The 26,821-nt window shown below is 43.5% G+C and overlaps 1 protein-coding gene across 5 annotated transcripts in view; it reads left to right on the top strand.

The window, feature by feature from the left end:
* Positions 1–26,821, top strand: part of TAOK1 (TAO kinase 1) — a 112,806-nt gene that overhangs the window by 14,566 nt on the left and 71,419 nt on the right. The window contains exon 2 of one of the 5 annotated variants that reach the window (XM_075013976.1): positions 16,505–16,659. The exons of the other annotated variants lie outside the window; for them this stretch is intronic. The gene's annotated coding sequence lies outside the window, so the exon portion shown is untranslated. The remainder of the gene's footprint in view (positions 1–16,504; positions 16,660–26,821) is intronic. 5 annotated transcript variants of the gene reach the window in all.

Here is a 26,821-nt window from a genome sequence, read left to right as displayed (position 1 = left end):
CAGGAAGGCCATGAGGCCCAAACAGCTCCAACTCTTGCATTGAAGTCACCCAAGATGTACAGTTGTTCATGAGCAGGTATTTGCGCTACAGCAGCACTAAGCACGTCATAGAACTTGTCTTTCACTTCTGGTGTGGCGTACAGGGTTGGAGCATAAGCGCTGATTAGGAGGATGGGACTGGCGCAAGTTTGAAGCGTGATCCGAAGAAGTCCTTCTGACCTGCCCATGTCTAATTCCACCATTTGTAGAAGGGTGTTTCTGACAGCAAAGCCAACACCATGCTCTCTGGGTTCTTCTTGGGCTTTACCCTGCCTGAAAAAGGTGTAGTCCTTTTCCTTTAGAGATCCCGAATCTGAGAGTCGCGTCTCTTGCAGTGCAGCGATATCAACTCGGAGCCTCTTCAGTTCCTCGTTGATGACAGCGGTCTTGCGGGTGTCACTGATGGCCTGAAGATCTTCAGTCAAGCCGGTCAGCATGGTCCGCACACTCCAGCAAGCAAGCTTAAATTGTTGATGTTTCTCATTTCTTGTTGATTTTCTTATTGGTTTGCCTGGTGCCCAAATTTCAGTCACTTGTGAGGTTCAGGAACCTTAAGCCTCACGCACCCAGCGAGGCAGGTGAACTGTGGCGGGACAGTACCTTATTGGCTGGGGGCTGCCCAGCTTGAGGCGGGCGGTGACTGTTCAGTGAGATGCGAAGATCTCTCCCACCATCGAAAGCAACCCCTGGCTCTCGTTCTCTACACCAATCGAGCAAGAGGTTATAACTGGTATCTGTTGCCTCCCGTGTTGACGCAACGCTGTTCAGCGATGCCGGAGTACCTCTCCAGGTGCAAGCCTGGGCACTTATTATGGAGACTCTGGGCTGCCCAGACACCGTTGTCCCCGTCTCAGCTTTACTCATATAGTCCAAAGGAGAGGATAACCTCCACGTCTGGTACCAGCTCAGCTGCAGGAGTTGCCGGGACAGTGCCAGAAGTTGACACCGGACCGCCTTCGGACTCCACTCCGGATTTTCTGTCAGGGTTTACTCCCTTAGCCTTTCTCCTTCCCAGGATAACCCACAAGGCAGTGGGGTGTGGAGAATGTGGTTAAGGATCCCACTACTTCATACAGACTTAAGACTGGTCTACTTATAATTATTTCAGCATGAAGTATGTTGATATACACACCTTTATAGTAGTATAACTGTGTCCATTCTAGGGGTGGTACCTTGACATAACACATTCAAAACTGATATAATCAAAACAGTACCAAAACGGTGTGTACGTCAGGTGTTATAAACCCCACCATGGCTTAGGATCTACCTTTTTTGAGAATTCTCTTGCTTTGCACTAGACTGTCAAGTCTGCATTAAGTGGAATGGCTCTGGTCAGAGCCAGTGGATATAAAAAGTCAGCAAGCAGCTGACTGCGCTCCTTGCTTTGAAATAGCCTATATTTGTTGATTTTTACTGGATGTTGCAGACTCATCTGTTTACCTGGGCTTTTGGGTAGGGTGGGATATGACAATGCCTAGTATTTATGGCAATGGGGTAAAGGTTGGTTGAGTCTTTCTGCCAGCTTATTTTTTGGTTTTGAAGTGAGGAACATCTGCTGATTTAGGATTTGTTTTTTACGTTGCATATGATTTAAAAAAAAAATTCCTGGCATTCAAGGTGAGATACACTACCAGGTGGGGGGGCGGTGTGTGAACCCATAATTGCACTATTGTCTGAGACTCTCCGATTGTCATGTGAGCATTTCTGGTGGGAGAACACAATGGAAGGAGTACGACTAGGAAGTTGAGGGCTGGAAAAGGAGAGAGTCTGCCCTGTGACCTTTGTTTATAAACTTTTTCCTGAGGTAGTTTCAAACAATACATGCTTATGTAGTTGGTTCTGTCAGTGTGGTATGGTGCCTAACTTAATAACAAGACAGAATTTGTTTTGCCCTGTTGAGACATAAAATGCACCAGCTAAGTCAGGCGATGATTGCTTAGTTTGTGAGTCTGGTGGATATAGCTGTTTATATTTAAATTTAAAAAAACAAACGTGATGTAGATCCATCATGCTTTTCAGTAGCTACTGTCATTGGATGATCCTTTGTTTTTTACCTTTGTCCTTCAACCTTCTACCTTTCCTGCTTTTGTGCTTAGCTCATATCTGTTACATTTTGTTTGAAATTAGATTGTAAAATGTTCAGGGCAGGGACCCTGATGTCTCTTCCCTCCCCTGGGGAGCCAGCACAGTGGGGCCCAGTCCCAAAGGGGTTCCTCAGGCACTAACACAATATATGTAATTCTAAATTGTTTAATGTTCAGAACCTTTACCATTCATTTTCCCTCTCACAATACTGTATCAGTTTGAAGTATTACATGAACTACAAGTCTGCTTCTGGCATGTTGTAGTCAGCTTGCATACTTCAGCAGAAGGACGTCTCCCTGCCAGAATACAGGCAAGGTATGAAATTCTTCTCTCTAGGGGAAATAGACTGTCTCTCTGGTGTATACTTGATTTTTATGTCGGGAACCTCTCTGTCTTTCATGTTGCATATTCTACAGGCCCTCCTAAAAAGGAGCTCTTCAAAATAATTTTTCCTGCTTTATGAAGAAAGACTGAAATATTTGTTTTTTCTTAGAAGTGTCATGTCTTGCCTTCCCTGTTTTTGCTGGAAGACTTCTTGGAGGGCCAGACAAGACAGCTGGAGTTCTTGGTGCTAACAAGAGCAAGCAAACTCAGAGTTTTAAATTACTGGACGACAAGCCCCTTCCACTCTTGCTTGCTCAGGTTTTATCATCTGTATACTTGTGGTGTTATGGTTATACTCATTCTCCAGTTTAGTGTCTTCCAGGAAAATAACACAGGAGACAAGATCTGAATTTCTAATATGAAAAATGAACACCATGCCTGCTCTTTCTCCCTCTCTGATATTTATTTCTTTTGGGGAGGTGGGATGGGGGTGGAGATGAAGAAATCTGTCTGGTTTACTTTACACAGTAGGACCTTAGTAGAAAGCAGGTGAGCACATATATATTTTCTATGCCATTTATGTTGCTAAATTCTTAAAAAATATGTAAGTTGTTGTGCACCTGAGTGTAAGTTGCATATCATATATGTTGTGATATACATCAGAACACAGACATGACTGGTGATGAGCACTTTACAAATACCTATCCATTCTTTTTGTACATCTTTTTAAGTATGTTTCCCCCTTGTTGTGCAACTGTTTATTTGGAAGCATTTTAATAAGTGCCAGAGGACTTGTTGGTAATATTAGTGTCACCATTGTACTAAGATTACTGTTTGGTCGTTGTTCATGTGTTCTTTCCCCTGTATGCACAGGGAAGCTTCGCTAGGCAATGGAAGGACCTTAGAGGATCTAAGGAAAGAGTGATAGCCGAGGTTTGGGGCATTGCCAAGTTGTTGCCATAGAGAACAACAATTGATGACAAGATTCAAGTTATTTCTTTGATGCAGTGCTGTTTGTTTGCAAAGAATATCCACAAAGTCCTTTTTACCTGAATACTAGAATTAGAAGGAACTTTGAGAGGTCATCAAGTCCAGTCCCCTGCACTCAAGATAGGACCAAGCATGGTAGACCATTGGTGGCAGGTGTTTGTCTAACCAGCTCTTAAACATCTCCAATGATGGAGATTCCACAGCGCCCCCACCCCCCCACAGGCAATTTGTGTTTAACCATTCTGACAGGACGATTTTTTCCAATGTCCAAGCTAAATCTCCCTTGCTGAAATTTAAGCTCGTTGCTTCTCGTCCTAGTGATTTGAGGATAATTTTTATCCTTCCTCCTTGTAACAGCCTTTTAGGTACTTGAAGGCTGCTATCATGTCCCCTCTGTCTTCCCCTTTTCTAGACTTAAAAAAAAAACCAGCATTCTTTCAGTCTTCCCTCATAGGTCAAGTTTTCTAAACCTTAGGTCATTTTTGTTGCTCTCTCTGGACCTCTCCAATTTGTCATATCTCTCCTGAGATGTGACATGCAGAACTGGACACACTTACTCCATTTGAGGCCTCATCCACACAGAGTAGAGTGGAAGAATTAAGTCTTGTTTGTCATTGCGGTACTATTCTTTTCTCTCCATGACCCATGCCTTCGTATCTTCCAGATATTTGCAGATGGATTCCTTAATTATTTGGTCAGTTATCTTTCCTGGCACAGAAGTTAAGCTGATGGGTCTGTAGTTTCCTGGGTGGTCCTTATTTCCCTTTTTTATAGATGAGCACTTATTTACATTTTCCAGTCTCTTTCAATCTCTCCTTTCTTCCATAACTTTTCAAATATGATAGGTAATGGCTCACGTATCTACTTGAGTATTCTAGGATGCATTTGATCAGGCCCTGGTGACTTGAAGACATTTACCTTTTCTAAGTAATTTTTAACTTCTTTTCCTATGCAGTGCTTCATTAGCATAATGGTGGCCGCGGGGATTCGAAAGTGTGGCTTTTCGAATTGCGTGCTGCCCATGGAGATGGGACCTTCTGAAAGGACCCGCCCCCAGTTTTCAAAAGCCCTTCTTCCTAACACCAGATAGGAACCCACTTTCGACTCACTGCGTCTGCCGTTATGTTAATGAGGTGCTGCATATTCATTGCGGTGCCTCATTAGCATCTTTTGAACCCACTCATTAACATGCTTCTTTCGAAAGTAAGGGGCTCGTGTAGACCCAGCCTTTGTTTCCAGCTAGTTTGAGCTCATTTTGTGGCTTTGGCCACTCATATTTTGCCCTTATGTACTTGAGTTGTTTTGTATTCATCCTTTGTGACTTGACTTAGTTTTCCCCTTGTTGATTGTTTTTAAGATAGTGGTCTCTTGCCATACTTCTCATCTTTCCTATGGAGTGGAATTGTGTGCTTCTGCACCCTTAATAATGTCTCTTTGAAAAACTGCCAGTTGTCTTCATTTGGTTTTCTTTTTAGACTTGCTTCCCATGGACCTTAACTGCCAACTCCCCGAGTTTACTAAAGTCTGTCTTCTTGTAATGCATTGTCTTTATTTTGCTGTTCCTCCTCCTACTATTCCTTAGAATCATGACCTCTTTATCATTTCATGGTCACTTTCATCCAAACAGCCTTCCACTTTACAATTCTTACCCAGTTCCTCCTTATTTATCTCCCTCAATAGTTTTCCCCACTCTCTGAAATAAAAAATGGTCTCCACTACATTTCAAGAACTTGTTGTATAATCTATACCCTCAGTGTTACGTTCCCAACAGATGTCTGGAAAGTTGGAGTTCCCCTTCACCGAGTCCCGTACTTTGGTTGATTTTGTTGTTGGAAAAAAAAAAAAAAAGCCTCATCCACCTCTGCTACCTGGTTAGGTGGTACGTAGTAGATCCAAACCATGACATCACCCTTGTTTTTCATCCCTTTCATCCTTACCCAGAGACTCTCAACAAACATATCTCCTGTGTCCATCTCAACCTCAGTCCAAGTGTATACATTTTTAATATACAAGGCAACATCTCCTCTCTTTTTCCTTTCCTGAGCAAACTGTACCCATCGTACTAATATTCCAGTCATGTATATTCTTCCTCCAAGTCTCTGTGACACCAGCTAGTCATGGTTGTTTTTTTTTTTTTACCAGCATTTCAAGTTTTTCCTGATTATTCTCATATGACTTGCATACAGACAACTAAGGTACTGATTTGATTTTTCCCTCTAGCTCTGTTTCCTCTCCTTCATCCCTGTTGTTACAGCCCATGCCCTCCCCACCCACAGCCCAGTTTTTGATCCATCTCCCTGGTCTCTGTTTGACTGACAGGTCAGCTTTGATCACCTGCTCACTTCCAACCTACTTTAAAACTCTCTTCAGTAGAAGCAAACAGCAGCAGATAGTTGGTTTGCTTATAGTATCAGCAAGCCAATAAACACAAGACCACATGGATGCACCCAAGATCAAAACAGTGGCACCTGATTGACTGTCATCAGTCGCAGGCAGGACATTCGAGATGTTAAGGTCACCAGGGCCATGCGGGGAGCAGAGTGCTGGGCTGATCATTGACTTGTCAGATCAGTCCTTATGCTGCACATCACACCACTGCACCTCAAGAAGCTCAAGGTTGTCAGACCCTCCTTCAACATTGGGAAGCTGCAACATACTGGTCATTGTGAGAAATTCGCAGCCTGCCTTGATGAGGTGCTGATGTTCCGTGGACCTCTGACTAGAGACCCAACACAAAAGTGGGACTAGTTTAAAACCCTGGTGACGGAGTCAGCCAAGTCAACACTAGGACTGAAAAAGAGAGTTCACGGAGACTGGTTTAATGAAAATGACGAGGCCATCATGAAGATCTTAGAGGAAAAACAGAACTCATTTCTGCTATGGCAAAATGATCGGTCCTCAATCTCCAACTGTGACTGTTTCAAATACCTTCAGAGCCAGGCGCCAACGGCACTTTGCAAAATGCAAGACGAATGGTGGCAGAGTAAAGCTGATGATGTCCAGTCCTGCACTGACACCAAGAACTCCAAGATGTTTTTCAGTGCTATCAAAGCTATATAGGGACCTTCAAAGCCAAGTACTGCACCTCTCCTGTCTGCAAATGGCATGGCCCTTCTGAGGGAGAAGAGCAGCATCAACAATAGGTGGAGAGAGCACTTGAGCAACCTTCCCAACAGACCCTCCATTGTTGACCCTGTGGCCCTAGACCAGATCCCTCAGAAACCCGCAATGGAAGTCTTGACCTGCCCCCTACAATGGATGAGGTCAAAAAGGCAAATCAGCCAGACCAGCTCTGGCAAAGCCCCTGGGATGGACGGTATCCCTGCTGAAATTTTTAAAGTGTCACTTGAAGCCTTTCACAACATCTTGACCAGCATCTGGGAAGAAGACAACATGCCCAAAGACTTTAAGGATGCCACAATCATCTCGCCCTTTGAAAAACAAGGGCAACAAAGCTGACTGTGGAAATTACTGGGGCATCTCCTTTCTCTGTACTGCTGGGAAGATCTTGGCTCGAGTCATCCTCAACCTTCTGATCACCAGCATCTCAGAGGAGAACCTACCAGAGGCCCAGTGTGGTTTTCGCCCAGGCCACAGCACCATTGACGTGATCTTTGCTGTTCATTAGGTCTAGGAAAAGTGCATAGAGCAGAACTTGGATCTGTACGCTGTCTTTATAGACCTGACCAAGATGTTTGACACCGTCAACAGAGAAGCTCTGTGGATTATCCTGTCAAAACTTGGCTGCCCGAGAAGATTCGTTAACCTCATACACCTGTTCCATGATGACATGACTGGCTTTGTTCTTTCAAGTGGTGAGTCCTCAGATACATTTGAGATATCCAGTGGTGTGAAGCAAGAGTGCATGCTGGTCCCACTGTTGTTCAACCTCTTTTTCACATGCGTCCTCAGCCATGCAGTTAGTGACCTGGACCATGGAGTCTACATAAAATACAGACTTGATGGGTCACTTTTTGACCTGTGTTGTCTGAATGCTAAAACCAAGACGCTTGAGAGGCTCATCCTTGAAACCCTTTTTGCTGACAGCTGTGCACTTATGGCACACAAGGAATCTGATCTCCAGCTCACTGTCAACAAGTTTGCTGATGCCACTCACCTCTTTGGTTTGACCATCAGCCTAGGAAAGACCGAGGTGCTGTTTCAGCCTGCTCCAGGATCTGCTGTTCTCCCCACTTCAGTCTTTATTGAAGGAACAGAGTTAAAAACAGTAGAGGAGTTCACATACCTTGGCAGTGTAATAGCCAATGATGGCTCCCTTGACAAAGAAATCAATTCCAGAATCTGCCAGGCCAACGGGGCACTAGGATGTCTGAGAGCGTGACTGTTGAATCAGCACAATATCCGACAGTCCTCTAAACTGAACGTGTACAAGTCTGTAGTCCTGACCAGTCTCCTGTATGGCTGTGAAACCTGGGCCTTACACAGAAAACATATAAAACTGCTGCAGCACTTCCACACGTGCAGCCTGAGGTCAATACTGCACATTCGATGGCAGGACAAAGTTACGAACCTGGAAGTCCTGGACAGGGCAGGAACCACGAGCATCAAAGCCATGATTCTGAAAGCCCAGCTTCGCTGGACAGGGTATGTCCTACAAATGAAGGAGTCAAGAATCCCTAAGCAACTCCTCTAGGGTGAACTCTCCCAGGGCAAAAGGAATCAAGGCAGGCCTTGCAAGAGGTATAAAGACTGCATGAAGGCCAACATTGCTCATGCTGGTTTAAAACCAGATCAGCTAGAGTAGCATGCAAAAGACCAAACAGAGTGGCGTGCTCTTGTATGACGCACTTATGGCAACTTTGAAGAGCAGCGATGCGTGTGCCTCATTGATGCTTGTGAGAGGAAGAAAGCAACAGCACCAGCACCACCAACAGAGCCAGGACAATTCCCTTGCCCCCACTGTGAACGCCCATGCCGTTCAAAGCTTGGACGACTCATCCACGTGCAAGTCCACAACCGATGAGGCTGTGCAAGTTCAAGACATCGTTGGACACGACGGACTACCTATATAGTTTCCAAGTTTACTTCTCCAGCAAGTCCTGTGGTCCAAGAAATTCTATCCCTCAGCTTCCTCTCATGACCCCTACCACAATTGTTACTTGTATATGCGCCCTCTTTAACGGCCTAGCTTCTGTGTAAGCAGTCTCGGGAGATTTCTCAGACCCTATTGCCTTGGACCACAGCTTCTGTTGTCTCCAGTTGTTTTATTCTGTAGAGGGTCTTAGTTGCTCATTTTCATTTAATCTGACAGAAGAGTAGTTAGCACGTCCATCAGCTTTAAGCATATCTGTTTTGACCTGTAGATAAGCAAACTTGCTTGATGATAGCTAGTACCTTCCAGCACAAGAACACTTCAGTTATTTCCTGTGCAGTGTGTCGCTGTGTCTAGTGAAGAAAAAGATCCACATCTGACAGTGCTTATCAACATTGCTGCCTCCACCTGTACTGAAGAGCTGGCATTGAAAACAATTTCCATGCTAATACAGACACAACAACAGTTTTCAACATACAGTAGTGCCTTGATTTATGCGAGGTTTGTGTTCCCACACACCCGCTTGTAACTCAAATTTCGTGTAAGTTGGGAGCAGGCTTTTTCCCCAGCAGAACGCATATTCTGCAGCCGGGGAAGCAGCAGGAGCACCTGGAGCTCCTTTTGAAAAGTAAGTCCTGGGGTTGGGGGCAGTTGGGGAGGGTTAAGCCTGGGGTGGGTTGTGGCTGCAGGGGGGCGTGGGTGGAGTTGAGCCGCGTGGGTGGGGTGGTGGCCGCGTGTCGTGTGGCAGTAATTGAACTGGGGCGGAGGGAAGGGGTTGAGCATGAGCCAGATCCATGCTCAGCTGGTCAGCCAGTAGGGGGTTTAACCGGGGCAGGGGGGTTTAGCCAGAGCCATGTGGGGGTGGGGGAAAGGTTGAGCTGGGATGGGAGGGTTGAGCCAGAGCTGTGCGCAGGGGTGAGAGTGGGGAGCCATGCAATAGTGGTGAGTGGGGCTGGGGAAGGTTGAGCCAGAGCTGTGCGCAGGGGTGAGAGTGGGGAGCCGTGCAATAGTGGTGAGTGGGGCTGGGGAGGGTTGAGCCAGAGCTGTGCGCAGGGGTGAGAGTGGGGAGCCGTGCAATAGTGGTGAGTGGGGCTGGGGAGGGTTGAGCCAGAGCTGTGCGCAGGGGTGAGAGTGGGGAGCCGTGCAATAGTGGTGAGTGGGGCTGGGGAGGGTTGAGCCAAGGCCAGGGGAGCTGGATCTTGAGTTGTGCTTAACTTGTGTTAATGCAAAGGTTAGGGTTTTCCTAACCCTAGGCTAATTTCAGGGGTTTATTGTATATAGAAAGCCTGATGGAGTGCACATTCCACAAGTACTTTAGTCAGATTTATTTTAAAGGTGATGAAAACTATCTCATCTATCCCAGCAGTCAAATATTTTTCATATCTACGGGTGGGTGGGAGAAGAGATAGTGGCTGACATACACATACCTATGCCTATCTCGTAGAACTGGAAGGGGCCACGAGAGGTCAAGTCCAGTCTCCTGCCCTTTCGGCAGGACCAAGCACCATTTGCCTCATTTTCTTGTTGTGCATGGGGTCCCAGAGAGTTGGTAGACTAAGATATTCTGTTCAGCGGGTTCTTGTGTACAGAAAGAGCCCATGAAATACAAGAGTTCCTGGTGTGTGCTACTGAAAGAGATTGATGTCTTCTCATAGCAGTCTGGCAAAGGTAGGAGTATTCATGACAGTTGTGGTCCTAGCTTAGCTGGAATTAACCTTTTTCTAACTTGAAATCCTGCACAAATTGGTAGTATATTAGGATAACTTCAGTGCTTCCTTTAAATTTGTATGCTAGTCAAACGACCTGTAGGTACTTGTGTGTGGGACAGTTCCTGCCAAACAGGTTCTTACAGTTCCAAGAATCAGTGTAAAAGAAAATATTTTTGAAAATGTTTCTAACACATCTTTGGCATATCCACACTGGAGCTTAAAGTATACTGGTTCCTGTTTTAGTGGACACTGTGTTTAAGCATTTAGGTGTTTTCCCCCAAACAAATCTCTCAAGTGTAGATTGAGGCCTTCATCTTTTTATTCCATATTTGCAAGATAATTATTAATATACCAAAATAAGAAAAGGGCTAGTTAATTTTGTTTCTGAAAACCTGCAACACTTTTTTAAAAAGTTACTATTTATTTACATTATATTGGAATGTGCTATGGTATATCTCTTCAAACTGTCATCTTAGTTGAGAGGAAGTTAAACACTGACATGCCAAAATCTGATTTGATTAGTATTTTAGTGAATTTTCTGCAAGAAGAGATGTTTACTGAGTATATTATGCTGAAAGTAATTTTATTTTTCAGTCTTATATGTACTTGCAGGTGTTGATGTAAAAAGAACCTGCAAGTTTTTATCATAATGTTGACTTTCATTGGTGTATCTTTGTCATGTGATTTCTCCATCATTGTGACATGTGATACTCAGACTTCAGATTTTTAAATGTAAATAACTTTTTTATTTGCTATTTACAGTGGTAACCATAGGTGCCAATCAGGAGTGGGATTCCATTGTGGTATGAGCTGTACATAGCTAGATATGGCTAAACTTTGAAATTGCATTCTCTGCTCTCAAATCACACTTGCCTTTGCTGTTCTATAGCAAGGTAGATTGGTGCTATAGGAGTCATAAAGTTTTGGGACTTGGAGGATGGAGCTTCAGGCTTTTTGGCTAACGTAATCTTACAAAAACAGATGAGCTGTCTCACAGGGTGACACACAAGCCTTTTGCTTTAAAGAGTCAGGCTGATAAGTGAGTGGAGTGGATGGGAGAGCATGTTTGAGTGTATTCTTTTGTGGAGATGAAATGGGAGAATCTTTATTTCATGGATTTTGGTCCCTCTTGTTACTGTGTAGTTTTGAAGAGTGTGTTTGTGTACCAAGATCACTTCATGCAGATATATCTAAGTCCAAATAAATATACAGGACAGGATTGTTATCACACATACTATACTGGTTAGTAACAGAGAGTAAGCCATGCTAGTCTATACACTATCAAAACCAAAAGCAGTCAAGTAGCACTTTAAAGACTAGCAAAATAGTTTATTAGGTGAGCTTTTGTGGAACAGACCCACTTCTTCAGACCATATCCAGACCAGAACTGACTCAATGTTTAAGACACAGAGAACCAAAAACAGTAAGCAAGGAGGACAAATCAGAAAAAGATAATCAAGGTGAGCAAATCAGAGAGTGGAGGGGTGAGGGGGAAGATCAAGAATTAGATTGAGCCAAGTATGCAGACGAGCCCCTATAGTGACTCAGAAAGTCCCATCACGATTTAATTATCGCTCCTTTTTAGAAAGAGAAGTGGACGAACTGACATTTATATTCAAATTCAGCACATTAACACATGGTTTAAATCATGATGGGAACTTTCTGAGCTCACCTAATAAACTAGTTTGCTAGTCTTTAAAGTGCTACTTGACTGCTTTTGGTTTTGATACTATACTGGTGGTTCTGTTTAATTCCTGTAGATTGCAAAAGAGGAGTGAGAAAAGGAAGAATAGTCCAATGGTTTGTCCATAGGAAAGGAAGGATAGGACCAGTGGTTATCCTCACTTGTAGGAGCCCAAATTTCAAATATCTGCTCTGCTGCAGGCTTACTGTGTGACCATGGGAGGCTGTTTCACTTCCTATTCTCTGGAGATAATAGCACCCATGAGGCAGGCGGTCTTGCCAGACACTTCCTGTGTATGACCATGATTTCAGTTGCTTACTAGTTTTTCCAAACATTAATGTTTAAATTTAGCTTTGCTAGACTTTTAGTTGGGGCCAAAATTTTTCATTCCAGGTGTCTGTCCTAAGCTGAAGATTTTTGGAAAATGGCAGCCAGAATGTATCAAGCATTTCTTGAGACTGATGCTAGGGAATAGTATGTTGCTTTTCCCACATTGGAAACATTCCAGTTCTTTTAGCTTTTTAATATCTTGGAGCAGAAGCTTGAAATTTGGTGGTGGGGCAGAGGCCTTTTTGTCAGGGTTGTCATCTTCTGTTGCCATTAAGCACCGTAGTTTGCTCAGTAGAGACTTCTTGCAGTATGACCGGTAAAATCTCTGTAATACGGGAGGTATTCTGGGGGCACTGCTGAGTGTGACTATTCAGGGCAAATTGCTTAAAGAAAGGGCTACTTGCAACCCAGGACTGTGGGGGTCCTCCACTGTAAGGCACCACAAACCGGCTACAAAGAGCACTTCTGTTTACCACACTGGCCAACAAGGAGTCATAAAGCAATTTCCTTCGGATGTTCCAGTTGTCCTATGCCACTGTCAGTACCACTCCTTATCCAGATGGGAGGTTCTGAAAACCAGTTTCACCAAATGAAATCAGGTGCTTCTGAACCAAAAGGAACAGTCACGTTCCCAGCTCAATTTACACCTCTGATCTTATCCAAAAAGCACCCTGTAGCCAGCCTTAGAGAATCTAAAGGTTTGCTCATTTTAAAAAAATGAGTTAAAATTGTTAAAGAAATCAAATAGACACAACCATTGCAAAGTTCTTGGTGCAGGGCTGTAGCAAAGGTGGAATAATCCATGTAAAGGGGAGCAACTCGACACTGTGGTGCTTTCTGCTGGTCCCTCAGGGAATTAGTGCCCTCCTCAGCAATGCATCGTCTTCTGACTGGTGTCACCTGTTGTCACTCTGCGCTCGCTCGCTCGCTCGCGCTCTCTCCATACACTGGTTTGTACCTGTGTCACACTGGTTTGTGGTGGCCTCCTCTGGACGCTTCCTGCAGCAATGCCCACTACAGTCTCTTGCCCCCTTCCCAGGAGTGTCAGCAGTCGTGAGGCTGCCATACCCACCATTGTGACCAACTGAAGCCTCGGTCCAGCCCCTTCCCTGATGGGCAAGCGACAGTCCAGAACAGCCGCTCTGAGGCCTGGCTAGGTGCAGTGTAGATGAGGAGGAGAGGGACACAGGCCCATCTACTACTGAGTCCAGGCCCAGGGACCCTGTGACAGCAGCCTTGTCCTGCCCTCCTCTTCTCTCTCCCTCTGCTGCTTCCTACTCCATGGGCCGCTTCCCCTGTGACCACCTTGCGCCTTACAGGCCTTTATATCAGGGTCAGCAGTCTGGCCTATGTCAGGCTGGAGCCTCTCCCTGGCTCCCCTTAACTTGCCCCACACTGCTCTGTATGAAGTGCTGCTTCCCTGCTGGGAGCCAGTTCTGCCCCCTCCCTCCCTGGTCAGGACCACTAATGACTGTTCTTGTATCCCAGCAAGCTGCCGTCTGGCTCTACATGTCTCTCTCCGATTGGCTGAGGGAGTGCTCAGTCTCCCTCCAGCCTGCTCTGACCTCTTCCCTGTGAGAGGGAGGCTGCTGCCCCGCTACAGTCTGCTGGCTTAAGTCTCTGGGGTACATCCTCTGTCAGGGTGGGTCATGAGTCCTTTCTAACTTCAGTTCATGTAAAAGTTTCTCCCGAGGTGATGAGCTGGCCTGAAGACAAATGGAGCAACCTTCAGGGCCCTTTTTATATCCTAGGCCACGAAGAGGGACTCCCAAGGCTCTCTGTGGGAAAAGTACAACTGTGGAATGGAACTTGTCACCTGCCCATTCATGACTCAGTCCCTTTTAGGCAGACACCATGACCCACGTTCCTGATTGAAGGTTTGCAGGAAAGTCGGTTGAGTGTAGTTGGGTGCTTCCCATGCTTCATTGCTTGTTGAATGTTCCTTGATGGGCCAATGAACCTGAATAGCCTTTGTCAGACATGCTGGTAAGCTACTCTGTGGCTGCTACTCCAGGAGCTAATATCTGAAATGTAGACATCCAGCTCATGTTGATGTTTTCAGGTACAAAAATGGTACATGCCTACACATGGCATAAGCAGAATTACTGAATCATAATCTTTCTGGGGACACCTCATCTGGTCCATTTTGTACACGAGTTGGTGCAAACATACAACAATAATTGTAACACTCCAATAACAAAGTGTGTCTGCTTTGACCTTGCTCCATCCCTGCACAGCTCCTTCCTGTGATTGCACTGTGCATGTGCCGTCCACACAGAGACACTGAGGTTGCTATCCCTGAGATGTGGGTACTTAGAAGAACTTAATCTGAAATGTCTGGTCCCAGCTGCTTCAGGCTAGGGCGGGGCCAGGCACAGGAAATCCTGCTTCTCTCATGTTCTTATTGACATCTCCAGAAGTATCCAGGCAGTGTGGAGGAGGCATATGGTGTGAATATAATGCTACATACTGGATTTTTTTGGGAGTGTGAACTGTAGTCTTTTTTTTAAAAGACTAGGAAATTACACAAGGAAATATACTTTAAAAGAGCATTAAGCTTGCAAAGGCAAGTACTCTAAAGATAGGAAATGTCACAATTAAGATGAACAAGAAGTCCTGTGGTACCTTACAGATGAACAGATATTTTGGAACATAAGCTTTCATGATGCTTGTTTAACCTTAATTCTGCCCCCTTTAGAATCATAGAATCACAGAGCTGGAAAGGACCTCAAGAGGTCATCAAGTCCAGCCCTCTACCCCAAGCAGGGTCAACCCCAACTAAGTCATCCAAGCAATGACTATGTCAAGCTGGGACTTGAAAACCTCCAGGGATGGAGATTCCACCACCTCCCTAGGCAACACATTCCAGTGCTTCACCACCCTCCTGATGTAGTTTTTCCTAATACCCAACCTACTCCTCTCCTTCTGTAACTTCAGACCATTGCCCCTTGTTTGCTGTCTGTCACCATTCAGAACAGTTTCTCCACATCCCCTTCCGGAAGTTGAAGGCTGCTATTAAATGACGGCTCAGTCTTCTCTTCTGCAAACTAAACAAGCCCAAATCCCACAGCCTATCCTCATAGGTCTTGTGCTCCAGCCTCTTAATCATTTTTGTTGCCCTCCACTGAACCTGCTCCAGCACATCCACATCCTTTCTATATTGGGGGGCCCCAAAACTGGACGCAATAGTCCAGATGTGGCCTCACCAATGCTGAATAGAGGACAGCAACAACCTCTCTAGATCTTCTCAAAATGCTCCTCCTAATGCACCCCAATATGCCATTGGCCTTCGTGGCTACAAGAGCACACTGTTTACTCGTATCCAGCCTTTCATCCACTATAATTCCTAGGTTCCTTTCTGCTGTCCTGCCCCTAAGCCAGTCAGTCCCCAGCCTCTATCAGTGCTTAGGATTCTTCCATCCCAGGTGCAGGACTCTATACTTCTTGCTGAACTGCACCAGATTTCTTTTGGCCCAATCCTCGAATTTATCCAGGTCACTCTGAGGCCTGTCTCTACCCTCCAACATATGTACCTCTCCCCCTAGCTTGGTGTCACCCGCAGATTTGCTGAGGGTGCAATCCAGTCCCTCATCCAGGTCATTAATAAAGATGTTGAACAGCGTCATCCCCAGAACTGAGCCTTAGGGCACTTCACTTGAAACCGACTGCCATCCAGATATTAGCTGCGTCTACACTAGCCCCTTTCTTTCAAAAGGTGCATGGTAATGAGTGAGGTCGGAAGATGTAAATGAAGCACTGTCATGAATATGTAGTGCCTCATTAGCACAGCGGCGGCCGCAGAGTTTCGAAAGTGCTGCTTTTGAATTGCGCACCAGCTGTGAAGATGGGGGATTTTCGAAAAGACCCCCCAGTCTTCAAAAGCCCCTTCTTCTTGTTTGGTTTTAGGAATAAGGGGCTTTCAAAGATGGGGGGGTCTTTTTGAAAGGCCCCCATCAACATAGGCGGTGCACAATTTGAAAGAGGCACTTCTGAATTGCTGTGGCTGCCTCTATGCTAATGGGGCTCTGCATATTCATGACAGTGCCTCATTAGCATATTCCGACCTCACTCATTACCACGCTGCTTTCTGAAGGTAGGGGCTAATGCAGACATAGCCATTGACCACTACCTGTTGGGCCCAACCATCAGTCCAGCTTTCTGTCTGTCTTATAGTCTATGTATCCAATCCATGCTTTCTTAATTCATGGGCAAGAATGTTGTGGGAGACTGTAGCAAATGTTTTACTGAAGTTAAGGTATATCACATCCACTAACTTCTCCATGTCCACAGAGCCTGTTACCTCATCATAGAAGCTAAGAAGATTGGTCAGGGAGAACTTGCCCTTGGTGAATCCATGTTGACTACTTTTGATCACTTTCCCCTCTTCCAAGTGTTCCAAAATGGATTCCTTGAGGAGCCCCTCTGTTGTTTTCTCAGGTACTAAGGTAAGGCTGATGTGTCTATAGTTCCCTGGCTTGTCCTCCTTTTCCTTTTTTAAAGATGAGCACTATGTTTGCCTTTTTCCAGTTATCCAGAATCTCTCTCAATCTCCATGAGTCTTCAAAGATAATGGCCAAAGGCTCGGCAATGACGTCTGCCAATTTCCTCAGTATCCTTGCATGTACTACATCCAGATCCATGAATTTGTATACATCTAGTTTTTCTAAGTGGCTCTTAATTCGTCCCTTCCCCACCGAGGGGTGCCCTCCACCTTCCCATGCCTTAATGTGCTTCTATTATCATAGTCTTTAATTACATGAATAAATGCTCCATTACAAAGAAATGATTAATCTAAACATCTGGAAAGTGGATAGCAGGAAGAGTTGTGCTATGGGTGGTAACTTCTAATGCAGTTTGAACCTTCCTAATCTGAAACTCTCATCCAGCAAACTCTGTAATCTGGTATGATTTTAGTTAAGAGGATGCGACCACTTATCATGGGTGTGAGCAAGTTTCCCATGGTCCCATAAAATTTGTCTACAGCTGCCAGTCCTGTGTCTCTCAGTATTCTGTGCTGTTATTTAGGTGTAATTTACCCCTAAGTGTCTTCTAAGGGTCAAGTTAGTAGTGGAATTGTTGATAATATGATAGGAAAATATTCACTTCCCTGTGTTCAATCAGATTCTCTCTTCTGGCACTAGTCAAGTCCTGAGGGTGCCAGGTGAGAAAGGTTCAACCTGTATCATGGAAAAATGCGGTCCTTGACCATTTTCCAAATTCTTGGAATGACTCCCCCATCAAAAATTATTGCACACTCTTGGTGTAGACTTAACTAGCTTTCATGCTCCGTTGAAGGTTATTAATGTTCCCACTTTTGAATGTAGGATCTTTTTGATTTAACTTCCTCTAGTTCCCTTTCTAAATGTTAGTGTCTCAGTGCTAGTGTTTGTATTAGTCCTTCCCGAAGGGCACATAACCTTTATTATGTTATGGACCCTATTGTCTTCTAGCTCAAATAATGGTTACTTTTTGAGCCTATATTACTTAATACTGGGTCAAGAACTGTAAGCCCCATTGTGTTCTCAGATGTCAGCAAAGTCTCAAGAAAATGTTTTTCTTCCTTTATAATGCCACTGACATTTGGCCAGTTTATATGCCAGGAGTTAAGTTGTCTGTGATATCTTATTTATTAGACTGAGTTGTCTCTTTGATCCACCTCGGCATCGTGCAGTTAGTATCCCTGTCTTGATAAGGAAACAGGCAGTGACAGCCTACTAATGCATTGGAATTCTTATGCCTTTTGATCAAAGGAGATGAGAATGTAAAAAAGTTAGAAGAAGCGGCCACCGGGGTGGGCTGGCTGTAGCTGGTTAGGAGTCGTTATAAGAGGATTTGTTAGTAAACTTTTTATGTAGCACATAATGAATTGCAAGAAATGGAGCAAATGTTTTTCAGTCTCAGTGGCCCTATTCCCAACTTCAGTAGCCCAATGAATTACATTTGTGAAGCTGCCCTGATGCCAAATTCACCACAATTCTCACGGAAGAAATTATGGAAATTTTGTTATTGTTGAATACATTTCAGTGTATGTATATGGCTTCTTGAAATTTCAGATTGGTGGGCTAAGAAAAGTGAATGTGGCTCTACTCTCCAATTACCCTGAAAGTCTTAACTCTTGACTGTAGGGTAACTTTTGATTTCAGTTTGAGTGATCAAAGTGAAATATGAAGTACTGCTTAGCTTGACTTTTTCAAGTACACGTGCAGCTAGTGGTGGTTGTGAGGGTTTTGTAAGTTGTATGTGACTAGTACTATATTTCATGTTTCATATGTGCCAAAATAGGTTTGTGGGGATTTTATTCCTGATAAAGCTTCTGTTCTACCTGCTAAATGAGAATCACATCTGACTGCAGATTGGGGGCAGGGCCTGGTGATCCCCACACTTTGTGACAGCTGAAAGCTGTGAAAAGTTTTGATTAACAAAGAGTAATAGTGTTCTTAAGGACCACTGTTGAAAAATTTTGGATACTTCTTTCAAGCTCACATTCATAGCTGTTGGGTAGGTAATTTTAGTTTTCCCCCAAAGGATTTCTATTTAGTACAATGACAGACACTAACTACTTAAAGCTAGCGTCACCTCCACTACTTGTAAAAATTGAAATAACCTAGAAATAATCTACTAAATTAAGCTTTTGTAAGTACGGTAGGGAGAGGACTAGAGAGAAGTGCCTGAGGATCTGAGAGGGCTCAGACAAAGCACCATTTCTGTTCCAGAGTGTTCAGATATTTAACTGGACAAATTATTGTTAGCATGCATTTATTTAATTCGTAAGAATTGCTTACTAATTTAATTATACTACCAAGGAGTATCTAGCTGAATAGAAGGACTAAACAAAACACAGAAGGGATCGGGCCCAGGTGACTTCTGGACAGGTATTTTGTATGCTCCTTGTTGATCAATGTGTGTATGCACTACCGTGCACCTCCACATCTCCAAGTAGTAGAGGGAATGTGAATTTTAACCAGTCCCTGGTATTTTCACCATGTGCCCTGATTTCGCTCTGAGCAGGGTTAGATAACTTGAATGTAAGAACAGTGGCAACATGTCTGACTGCACAGCAGTGGGAGAATTTCAGAAAATGTTTCATATAGACAGCCTTAGAGCACAATGGAAAAATGTAATAAAAATCAAGTCCGTGAATTCAAAGCTAGAAATACTTTGTCCAAATCACTTTGCAAAGCTACTGTTCTACAGGAGACCTAGATTTTTATAAAAGACTTAATTAGTTGTATGGTTTATATTTCTGCTGATTACTATCAGTTATGCCACAGTGGCTTAGAAATCAAGGTATGTCTGAATATAGGACTAGATGGAGTGCCATTAAAAACTAGGGTACCAATCTATCCTCTCTCATCTATTGGCTGGGATGTAATTCAGACCTTTATACTCCATTTTGACCATCAATCTCAGGTCTTACCTATAAGCCGTTGTTGGTTCAAATTATATTTTTCTCTAGTCAGAGCTGAATGTCCAAGAGAAACCCATCCCTTTTTGCATTTGATATAAATCTCATTTTATTTGAAACCATGAGTTTAAGGGATTTGTGTGCTTTTTTTTTCCTTGTTGTTTTTTCTTTTCTCCTTTGGGGATGTTGTAAAATATCACTATCTGCTGTTTGTCTCCTCCAACTCAACTAACCTTGGCATTTTGGTGTGATGGGTTGGGTAACAGAGATCCCCTTGAGACCATCACTTGATGTGTTTATCTTGCCACTGTGCCTGCCTGTTAGCCCTCTGAGGCTCCCCTCTCTCCTATCCAGCTGAGCCAGAAGCTCTGGTTTCCCCTAGCAAGTCACAGAGTGGGGGTTGCAGAGCAACACAGATAGATGCAGAAAGTAGTTCAGCCCTGGGAAAGCTCAGTCACAAGGAATTGACACAGCCTCCAGGTGCACAGCCCAAGTGGGATCAACACCAGGGATAAATCTGTATTAGCCTTCATATCAGTTTTACCCAGAGCAAAGTACGCCCCTTTGTCACTGAAGGAGATGCACAGCTGTTGGTCCCCTCCTCCACTGGTGACGATTATTTGCACTGGGTTTAATAATAAAAATGATTGTATCAAGTATAAAAGTAGGGTGTAAGTGGTTGCAGTTGATATCAAACAGATCAAAGTAAATTACTGAGTAAAAATAAAACAAAAATGCCAGCTGAGCCTAATATCTTAAGAAACGTTGTAATCCTAATTTCTCACACTAGTTCTTATTTCAGGTAGTCTTTCTGAAGCCAGAGCTGATTTTTTTTTCCTAACTTGGATCCAGCAACTTCTCTCCACCCCTGTCCCAGGAGTTATTTTGTTTCCAGATGTTTTCACACGTCCTCTCAGGGTGGGGAGCAGTCTGTGAAGCCAGCTAAAGACAGTAATTGTTTGCTTCCCCTTTTTTATATGAAATTTCCCCAAAGGGGAGGTCTTTGTTCAATTCCCCCCATCCTTTTAGAAAAGTACACAATTCAGGGAGGATTCCAACACCAGATGGCATGTATAATATTAAAGGTTTTCTGGGGCACCACTGAAGGTAAAACCAGGGAAAATTGCTTATAAACAGGGCTACTTATGGCCCAAGACTTTGGTCCTCCCCTGTAAGGAGATATCATTTTGCAGTTGACTTCATACAAATACCATGCAGCAGTCTCATTCAAAACCAAAACAATATAAAACTTTAGAGCCTACAAGTCCACTGAGTCCTAATTCCTGTTCAGCCAATAACTAAGACAGACAAGTTTGTTTACATTTATCATGCTACCTGCTTGTTGTTCACAGTGTCATCTGGAAGTCATAACAGGTGTTTGCATAGCACTTTTGTAGCCAGCATTGCAAGTAATACTTGCCAGATATGCTAAATACAAACATTGTGCCTGTTCATACTTTGGCCACCATTCCAGAGCACATGCTTCCATTCTGATGATGCTTGGGGTGGGGGAAAGCATTAAGTAAATTTGTGACTCACGTCTTTAGGGGAGAATTGTATGTTTCCTGTTCTTTTTACCCACATTCTCCCATATATTTCATATTACAGCAAGCTCAGATGATGACCTAGCGTATTTTCATTTTACAAACACTGTCACCGCAGGTTTGACAAAATGCAAAAAAGGTCAGATGCCAATGTCAGATTTCTGAAAATAGCTGCAACACTTGGTCTAAGATTTAAGAATGTGAAATGCCATCCAAAACCTGAGTGACAAGGCATGCGTTCAGCTGTCTTAAAAAGAGCAATACTGACATGGAAACTAAAGAACCTGAAACACCCAAAAAGAAAATAAACCTTCTGTTGGTGACATTTGACTCACGATGATGAAAAAGAACATGCGTCAGTCTGCTCTTCCTTGGATTGTTATTGAGCAGAACCTGTCATCAGCATGGACATGTCCTCTGGAATGGTGGTTGAAGCCTGAAGGGGCATATGACTCTTTGGTGTGTCCAACAGATAAATATCTTGCAACACTGGTTACAACAGGGCTATGTGAATGCCTGTTCTCACTTTCACGTAACGTTGTAAATGTTAAATGGGCAGCATTACCTCCTGCAAATTGTAACCAAATGCGTGTGTGTCTGAGTGATTGCCTGAACAAGAAGTAGGACTGAGTAGTCTTGTAGGTTGTTTTTTTATGCAGTTTTTTTGTACCTAATTCTAAATTTGTAAATTCAGCTTTCATAGCAAAGCCTTGGTGGGCAGCCCTCAGGTTGCATTTATCCTTAAGGTTTCTGTGTGTGGCCCATGAGACGGTTTGTTTACGGTTGTCCCATGCGCAGGATTGCCAGTTTCTGATGGTTTCTGTCCATGTGGTTTTTTCCTACTGGCATTACTGAAGTGACATGCACATAAAACAAGGGCAGATGAAGAGAGGTGTGTGCTGATGGCAGGCAACCTTGACTGTGAGAACTGTGCTGTGAGAATGCTGCTACCGTTCAGCTGTCACGCTCTGCAAATTCTAGATATGTAAATGCAGTTAGCAGAATTGTGCTGTCCTGGGAGACCATCCTGGTTACAACAATCTTGTGACCTGCTGAAAAGGAGGAGGACCCACTCACTAGTCTAGGTTGCCAGTTGCTGTGGTAAAGAGATTGCACTACAGTATTTGTATTAGGTGAATTGCAAAATACTACTACCTTTGTTTTTATGGTGCAAATATGAGTGGTCAGAAATAATGTTAAAGTGAGCACTGTACACTGTGTTCAGTGTTGTAACTGATGTATTTGAAAATATATAAAATACCCAAAATATTTAAATAAATGGCATTCTATTTAATTGTGTGATTAATTTTTAAATAGGCTGACAGCATGAAAATTTAACTATTTACCATCACATTATGAAAAAAGGTGTACCTATATGTCCTTTTTTTGTAATAGTCTTACAAACCTACGAGACTGGAGAGCTGCATAAATGATGTAGAGTTTCCAATCATCGTTGTCATCAGCAACAGCCATGGGCTCAGTGCCCATTCGTGTCTGATGCCACTCTTGCTATTTCCTTCCATCTTTCCTAGTCCTAATCCGACCGTTGCTGAGCTGTAATTTTTATGTGGAGGATACAGATGAATCTGTTAAACAAAAACAAACCCAACATTGTCTAATGCATGGTCTACAGTGAAATTTTAAGTCAACATAACAATAGTGCTCAAGTGTATGTGTCCTGATTGCCATAGGTAGATTTTACCCCTAGGTCAATGGAAGAATGCTTCAGTCAACCTAGCTACCTTCTGGGGAGGTGGTAGTCTTTCAGGAACATAAAAGACCCTTCCATTGTTGGAGGCTGCATCTATACCACAGAGTTAGCTCAGTACAGCTGTGGTGCCATGTTTATGCTGCTGTTGTCTCCTTAGCATAATCAAGGCCTAATTCCACAAAGTAATGCTCGTAATTGCTGTAAAGGTTTTTAGCCTAATTGCAGACAAGTCGGTTGCTGGCTCAGGGATAAACTCTTCTTTCTGAAAAGCAGGCCAGTTTTGTTCTCCCTTCAGACCTGTAGGCAAGGTGGAGGGACAGCCCTGTTGTGGAGGTTTCATTTCTTTTTGAATATTTTTTAATGATTGCTTCTGTGCTGAATTTTCAGCTAGCATTTGGGGCTGAGCCAATTGATTGGCATTGTTTGCCTTGAAACACTGAAGCAGCACATGCCCAGACTTGCCCCAGCTCAAGTTTAATCCCAACAAAATGATGGACCCCCCCACTTCCCCTGCCTAACCCTACGAGCTAGCCCAAAACCAAAATCAAAGAAGAGCTGGTTTAACTTTTTTCCATATGAGTGCATGAAAGGTAATCATGGCTGGCTTTTGGGGATGGGAGTTGTCCACCCCACACACACTCTTCAGTCAAAACCAACTATCTCTCCTGTCTCCCTTTCAAGAAATTTACCGTGCCCATTTGGCTATCCATCTTCTAAATTCATCAGCCATGTGGCGCAGGTCCTAGCTGAGTCAAAAATATGTGTGAGTAATTTGAGGAGCTGATGAACATATTCATAACATATTGTGAGGGGAAAATCAAAGTGAACAAAATCTTCAGTAAGGGAGCCATATAGCAAGATCAGAGGTTTTCCTAAAGCTATTCTGTAAGGTGGTACAATGAGACAATCAGTATGAGAATATGGAACAGAAATTGCCCCAGGGAGAGTCCTGACTGAAAATGCGTGCCCCCCCCCCTTTTTTTTTGAAATGGCATATGACCCTTGGTGTGCACAGTGGAAAATAGTCTCTCTTGAGTGGCATACTTGTCGCTACTGCAGATGAACATGCATCATGATTATAAAATGTCTATCTGGACATAGACCAAAAGAAATACTTGAGTTAACCAAAGAAACCAGGTGCAGCTTCCTCCTATCCCTGTCATCTAACAATTCCTGTCTGATGCTCACACAAATCTATATCAGAGAGAAGCTTGAGTAAAGATGTCTATTGTAGAGATGAGCAGACTTTTTACGCCAGGCCCCACTTTCCGTCTCTGCAATTAGCAGGGCCTCCCCAACCTGTCTAACGTTTTCCAAACCGATGGAAGTTTTGGTTATGCTCATATAAGAACCCCTTTCAGCATGTGTAAGGGGGTCTGTAGAATGTAAAAACTTTAATTGGTATATAAATGTGAATACATGTATAAAAACACTAACATTTGTCAGCATGAGTCTGGTACCCAGCAGCTGATTGTGCTGCACGCCCCCCCCCTTATTGAAATTTCATGCTCCTTCCCCTCACTCTGGGCTAGTGAATAAGGTACTAGATTGAGACTTCATGCTCTGTGACACTTCCTGTATGAACTTGGGGAAGTCCTTTCCCACTTGTACAGTAAGTCCCCAACTTAACGTGGTCAATTCGTTCCAAAGGTTGCCATGTAAAACTGAAAATAGCGTAAATCCAACACGATTTAAGTACAATATATTTTTGACATATGCATTGGTTTAAATGGATAGTTAAAGCTAAAAAAGTAGGGTTTATAAAAACAAAATGTTAAAAAAATGAAAATTTATTCAGTACAGTACATATATTAAAAAGTAAAGTTAAAACTAATACGGCAAAGTTCCTTTAATCCAGCATGCCCGAGACCAGATAGGTGCTGGATTGCCGGATTTTCTGGATTATTGGACATCCCTACCCCCACACTGATTCCGCTTCATAGGGTGACCAACCATCCCATATTGAGCAGCCTGGTCCTATGTTTGGGATGCCAAAAAGGCGTCCCTACTTATATTTTAGAAGGGATGAATTGTCCCATATTTAGGCCCTTGGGGTCTGGGGCTGGGGGCGGAGCACCTGCAGGCACCACTTCCCTGGGCGTCTGAGGCCCAGAGCACCCACAGCCACCACTTCCCCAGGGCTTGGGGCCTGGAGCGCCCACTGCTGCCCCCCTAGCCCACCCCAGGCTTAGTCCCTCTGCCCCCAAGCCCCCAATTTAGGCAAGTTTTGAAGCGTGCATCTCTCAGGTGACTTCTGTATGCTGGGCCATCAGATTTTGCTGGTTTATCTCCATAAATGGGACTATTCATTGAAATCATTTTTCTAAAGATTTAATTCTAATTTTCCATCCATTTCCACGATGATGTTAATTACATCTTGCTCTTCAAATCCCCTGAAGTCCTGAACAAACTGGGGGGTGATCTTTTTCCAAACAGCATTCATGTTAGATGTAATTTCACACCAGGTAGCATCAGTGTTCTTAACAGCTTTGTAAATATCATATTCTTTCCAGAGCTGCTTCAGTAGTATTCCATTCTAGCCTTCGCTTCCTCTCTGAATGTTCTTCCTAGAGGTAATATTTTTTAAGTCTGTATGACACCTTGATCCATAGGTTGTGTGAGAGAAATTGTGTTTGGAGCCAAGTACATCACCTTGATGTTTTCATGATATTCACATACAGTTGCTGGATGACCTGGGGCATTGTCAACCAACAGCATGATCTTAAATGGGAGCTTATTTTCCTTGCAATATTTTTTGACCTCATGAGCAAAATGGTGGAAAAATCAGTCTCGGAAAATTGTCACCCATGCTTTTGGATTGGATTTCCATACAACGGGCACTGAAGTCTTTGCAATGTTTCTGAGGGCCCTAGAGTTTTCCCTGTGGTAGACTAGCAGGTTTTATTTTGCAGTCCCCAGCAGCAATTCCCACCAAGTAGGAGCATCAGCCTGTCCTTTGATACCTTGAATCTTGGCATAGTTTTTTCTTTTTTTGCTATGTAAGAACGATCTGGCTTTTTTTCCCCAGTATAATCCAGTTTTGTCAACATTAAAAATCTGTTGTGGTATGTAATCCTCATTTTCAATGATTTCTTCCAAAGCCTTAGGGAACTCTGTGGCTGCTACTGTATCTGCAGTGGCAGTCTCACCTCACCAGTCACTTTGAAGTTATGCAGTTTAGCACGCACCTTACACCTATGAAACCATCCATGACTTGTATTGAATGTAGCACCAGCAACACTCCACCATGTTTATCTTTTAGGTCTTAAAAAGACTCAAGGCTTACTCTTGTATGAACATAAGGCTTGTTGGCATTCATTGTTGATGTTGGTCTTCAGTCTAAACACTCAGTTTTTCCATTTCTTCTATTAATGTGCCTCTTTTCTTGGAAATAGTTGTGGACTGCATTGGCACAAAGTTTTTAGTTGCTGCATAATTTGATCTTTATCTCTTACACCTATTCTGATTGTCAACTCATTCATTTCATCAGCACGTGCAAAGTGTACAAACTCTTCACCTTTTTCATATCCTTGAATAATTTCTACTTTAGTTTCCATAGTTATAGTGCACCTCTACTTACTAAAACTCTGAACATTTTCACCACGCTTACATTTCCCGTATATGAGGCTTTATAGTTTGTTTATGAAGAGCAGTACAGTAACGAGACACAACTTGCACCAACAATGGGATAACAAATCAAAATGGCGGCAGCGACGCTGTCAGCTGTGCATCAACTTACTAGTAATGCCATCTATTGAGCTGCAGTCGAACTAATGATCGAGCATGCTGATGAGTTACACGATCTATTGAGAGTAACAGAGAGGAAGCCGTGCTAGTCTATACACTATCAAAACAAAAAGCAGTCAAGTAGCACTTTAAAGACTAGCAAAAGAGTTTATTAGGTGAGCTTTTGTGGGACAGACCCACTTCTTCAGACCATAGCCAGA

This window comes from Carettochelys insculpta, chromosome 19 (assembly GCF_033958435.1).
Source record: "Carettochelys insculpta isolate YL-2023 chromosome 19, ASM3395843v1, whole genome shotgun sequence".
Taxonomy (NCBI): Eukaryota; Metazoa; Chordata; order Testudines; family Carettochelyidae; genus Carettochelys; species Carettochelys insculpta.
This window is presented reverse-complemented; position numbering and strand designations above follow the sequence as displayed.